This window comes from Balaenoptera physalus, assembly GCF_965194825.1.
Source record: "Balaenoptera physalus genome assembly, chromosome: 15".
NCBI classification, from domain to species: Eukaryota; Metazoa; Chordata; class Mammalia; order Artiodactyla; family Balaenopteridae; genus Balaenoptera; species Balaenoptera physalus.
Genome location: NC_138894.1, coordinates 52,745,024 through 52,750,391, shown reverse-complemented (window position 1 = coordinate 52,750,391; position 5,368 = coordinate 52,745,024). Strand labels below are relative to the sequence as shown.

The 5,368-nt window shown below is 34.7% G+C and overlaps 1 pseudogene across 1 annotated transcript; it reads right to left on the bottom strand.

Annotated features, from left to right (window-relative positions):
- Nucleotides 1-445: 445 nt before the first annotated feature.
- On the bottom strand, nt 446-2,852 carry LOC309643540 (small ribosomal subunit protein eS12 pseudogene; annotated as a pseudogene). The gene has a single exon. The product of its transcript is annotated as a small ribosomal subunit protein eS12 pseudogene (transcript).
- Nucleotides 2,853-5,368: the final 2,516 nt, after the last annotated feature.

Genomic DNA, 5,368 nt, shown 5'->3' with positions numbered 1-5,368 from the left:
AGAGTGCACTTATTTCCATGACATTTTATTCCCCATCATTATACAAAGATGTGTTCTATTGATATATTAGCAAATGTTCTATAAGTGAAGGTCCTAATGGATCTCTTTTTAAAATATATTTAAGATATTATTGCAACTGATATTATACATACACATAGTTTAGGAGTCAATTGCTCTGTAATTCTTCTTGTGAAAAATAGTATCCCTCTCCATTCTCATCCTGCAATGTCAGTCCTTGAGCTTTAGCTGAGTGAGGACTACATGAGTAGATGGCTCATGTGCTACTATGTTAAGTCTACATATGGGTTAGGCAGTTGGTCATGAGCCGGAGGAGTAGCAGATATGAGTGATTATAGGATTCCATTTGTAAGCCATTTTCACTCTCCCCTCCTTTAGATCTAAACTAGTAGAACATGGAAAAGCTGAGGAGACTTGAGATGGACCTGTACTGGGATCCAACAACCGAGAGTATGGTTCTCAAACCTGTGTGTGCATCAATACCACTTGGAGAGTTGTTACTGGGCCCTAACCCCAGTGATTCTGATTCAGGAGGTCTTGAGGTAAGGTCCCCAAATTTGCCTTTCTTTCTTTCTTCCTTCCTTCCTTCCTTCCTTTCTTTCTTAGCTAAGTTTTTCATTTGTTCATTTCTTGCATTTGAAGTACTCCTCAATGGCATCCTTTGCCTGAGACTCTTTGCTATAGTCCTTAACCAACATACAACTTCAGCCAACCACTTTATTGGGTTTTCCTTCTCTGAGTTTTACAGAGGCCTCCTCATTCCTCTAGTTTCTTGTTGTCATCAACCTCAGTTAGGCTGGTTTGGTGTTAAGCACAAAGGGCCTCCACCAACTTGACATACATAGGCTCATTACAGTCGGATGCAAGCACACAAAGATGGACTTGGCACTTGTCTAAGGCTTTGGCAGCTTTGTGAGTTCCATGTGCTAGGCCGTCATGGATGTAGATGGTCTTCAACACCTCTTGTAAAGCAGTATTAACGTCCATTATACCTCCAGCAGCAATGCCTTCCTTGACCATGGTGGTGGGTTATGGGTGCTGCCAATCTTGAATGCACCCGAGCCTCTGCCTCCACAGTGGTGGCAGGGAAACAGCAAGGGTTTTCCTTTCTAACAGATTCCTAGATGATTCCTAGCTGATGCTACTGCATCAGGAATCACTAGGACTGCATTTGAGACTGCATTTGAGAATGCAGGACTGCAAATGCAAGACTGCATTTGAGAATCACTAGTATAGTGGGGAGAAAAATATCAAAAGGGAAAAAGAGCCAAATTAGTGTGATTTGTTAGTCCAGGTCCCTCTTGATATCTATTTTTTTGAAGGTGTGAAAATTGTAACATTAATTCAAATAACAGCATTTAATTTAACAAAGAAAAAAGGCATAGTTTGTTTAAATAGAGCTAGTTATGTTTTTTGCTCTTTACATCAAACATTTGCAAACATCAATCTCTATCTGAAAAAAGATTTTAGTTTTATTTATTAAAATTTGTGAATGTGAAGGAAATATGTTTTGATTTCATATGACAGTGAAATTAGTAAACAATGATATAAGTAGTCTGCAGATTGCCTTCATCTTATGTTCTCTTTGATGTTTTGGATAAACTGATTTTTTACCCACTAATTATTGGTCATGTTATCATTTTGCCATTGAATTTTTTGTGCTTGCTGTGTTTTATCTTTACTGGGTTTTTTTTTTTCATTTTTACAAAGATTATATTGATACTAAGTGAGTTGCCCTCAGATTACTTCGTGAAGAATGGAATCTACAACAGTGCTCTTAGAGCAGTAGGATGATACATTGTGTTTTTATTTTTAATGATCATCTTAAAAATCAAGATACAGCTCCTGCTGAATAATGATAAAACTGTACTTGTTTTGTGATTGCTTCCCCTCTGGGAGAGGAAATATCAATACAATACTTTCCTCAAATACAGTTTAAAAACATTGCTTTTATTTTTTTTCTTTCCAGTTTTATAGAGATATAATTGACATATAGCACTGTATAAGTTTAAGGTATACAGCATAATGATTTGATTTACATATAATACATCATGAAGTTATTATCACAGTAAGTTTAGTGAACATCCATCATCTCATATAGGTACAATATTTTAAAAATAGAAAAAAATTTTTTTCTCATGATGAGAACTCTTAGGATTTAGTTTTTAACAATTTTCATATATAAGAGGCAGCAGTGTTAATTATCATTGTAGATTACATCCCTAGTACTTATTTGTCTTATAACTGGAATTTTGTACCTTTTGACTGCCTTCCTTCCTTCATCCAATTCCGCCTTCCCCACCCTCCACCTCTGCTAACCATAAATCTGATCTCCTTTTTTATGAGTTTGTTTGCTAATTTTTGAAATATGATTGACCTACAACACTATATTAGTTCCTGTTATGCAACAGAATGATTAGATATTTCTACATTTCAAGCTCATCACCACAATGTCTAGTTACAATATGTTACCATACAAAGATATTACATAGTTATTGACTATATTCCCCACACTGTACATTTCATACCCATGACTCATTTATTTTGCAACTGGAAGTTTGTACCCGATAATCTCCCTCATTTCTTTCCTGCCCCTCCCCTTTGGCAAACACCTGTTTGTTCTCTGCATCTGTAACTCTGTTTATGTTTTGTTATGTTTGTTCATTGTTTTGGTTTTTGAGATTCCACTCATAAGTGAAGTCATATGGTATTTGTCTTTCTCTGTCTGACTTATTTCACTTAGCATAATAACCCTCTGGCTCCCTCCATGATGTCAAAAATGGCAAGATTTCATTCTTTTTTGTGGCTGAGTAATATTCCATTGTATACACACACACACACACACACACACACACACACACACACACACACAGATCTTTATCAATTCACCTATTGATGGGCACCTGTTGACGTTGCTTCCATGTTTTGGCTATTGTAAATAACACTTCAATGAACATAGGGGTGCATATATCTTTTTTAATTAGTATTTTTGTTTTCTTCAGATAAATACCCAGGAGTGGTATTGCTGGATTGTATGATAGTTCTATTTTTAATGTTTTGAGGAATCTCCATACTGTTTTCCATAGTGGCTGCACAAATTTACATTCCCACCAACAGGGTACAAGGATTCCCTTTTCTCCACATCCTTGCCAATATTTGTTATTTGTGGTCTTTTTGATGGTAGCCTTTCTCACAGGAGTGAGATGATATCTCATTGTGATTTTTAATTTGCATTTCTCTGATGATTAACAATGTTGAGTGTCTTTTCATGTGCCTGTTGGCCATTTGCATGTCTTCTTTGGAAAAATGTCTATTCAGATCTTTTGCCCACTTTTAAATAAGGTTGTTTGTTTTTTTGACATTGAATTGCATGGGCTATTTATATATTTTGGATATTAACTCCTTATTGGTCATATCATTTGCAAATATTTTCTCCCATTCAGTAGGTTGTCTTTTTGTTTTGTTGATGGTTTCCTTTGCTGTGCCAAAGCTTTAAAGTTTAATTAGGTCCCATTTGTTTATTTTTGCTTTTGTTTCCTTTGCCTTAGGAAACAGATCTGAAAAAATATTGCTATGATTTATGTTAAAGAGTGTTCTGCCTATGTTTTCTTATAGGAATTTTATGGTTTAAGGTCTTACATTTAACTCTTTAATCTATTTTAAATTTATTTTTGTGCATGGTGTGAGAGAGGAGTCCAGTTTGATTCTTTTCCACGTGGCTATCCAGTTTTACCAGCACCATTTGTTGCTGAAGAGGCTGTCTTTTCCCCATTGTATATTCTTGCCTCCTTTGTCATAGATTAATTGACCAAAAGTGTGTTGGTTTATTTCTGGGTTCTCTATTCTGTTCCACTGATCTATGTGTCTGTTTTTGTGCCAATACCACACTGTTCTGATGACTGTAGCTTTGTAGTATACTCTGAAGTCAGGGAGTGTAATCCCTCCAGCTCTGTTCTTCCTTCTCAAGATTGTTTTGGCTATTTGGGATCTTTTGTGGTTCCATACAAATTTTAGAATTATTTGTTCTAGTTCTGTGAAAAACGCCATTGGTATTTTGATAGGAATTGCATTGAATCTGCAGATTGCCTTGGATAGTATGGTCATTTTAACAATATTAATTCTTACAATCCATGAACATAGTATATCTTTCCATCTGTTTGTGTTGTCTTCAGTTTCTTTCATCAGTGTCTTATAGTTTTCTGAGTACATGTCTTTTATGTCCTTTGTTAGATTTATTCCTGTGTATTTTATTCTTTTTGATGTGATGGTAAATAAAAATATTGCTTTTAAACAAGGTTTTAAAATACCTTACTAGTGACTATAAAACAGTAGGTGAAAAAAATTTTTAAGCCAAAAACTATATATCCCAGTAATTGCCGTCAATTTAGAAGGCAATATAGTTATTTCAGTTATTCTGTCATTACCTAAAACCAAGATCAACAAACTAGGGCCTGTGGACCAAATGTGTTCCACCAACTGTTTTTGTAAATAAACTTTATTGTAATACAGGTAAGTTCATTCATTTTAGTAGTGTCTTTTGCTGCTCTCACACTATAACAGGAGAGTTGATTTGTTGTGACAGAGACCATATGACCCACAAAGCCTAAAATGTTTACTATCTGAACCTTTACAGAAAATGTTTACCAACTCCTGGCCTACCATGTAGTTTTGGAGCCCTTATTTTGTTTTTTATTTTAGAGACATGGAAAGTTTTTTTGAATAGCATTTATGATGGCAATTTTTGATTTGTTAAGGTAGACTTGATATTTCAAAAATACCATTAGTCATTTGAGTTAAAGAAAGATAAATAACTTGAGTGATCACATGTTCTGATGCCATTTTGTCCAAAATATAATGAGGATATATTTTAAATAACCACACTGATTTCATTAGCAGGTTTGTAAGTAGGCTCTGAAGAACCAAAGTGGGATTCCTAGAATGTTTGAACAACAGCAGCATTATTGAAATAAACAATAGGTTCCCAAGGGGATTATCCTTTTAAATTAAAATTTAGTTGGCTTATCTTTATTGCCTATTTTGCTTTCTTTTTAAAAAATCAATCCTGAATAAAAATGTCTACATTATTCCAAAACAACTGGACAAATAAGTTGCGCATTATCTAGAGTACAAAAGAAGTTGTAGGATGGAACTTTTTATTTTACAGCTGGGTTGTACTGGTGTTAAGTGTATAACCCTAATTTAGTTGAACCATCTGAGCAAATTTTAATAAACAGTTCACAGTTTAATAAACAGTTCATGGTTCACAGACTATTCTGTGAAGATAGTCACATTTTAAGTGCTCAGGCTACATAAATACTTTGGCTAGCCTTTGTAATGAGCAAAGTAAAAA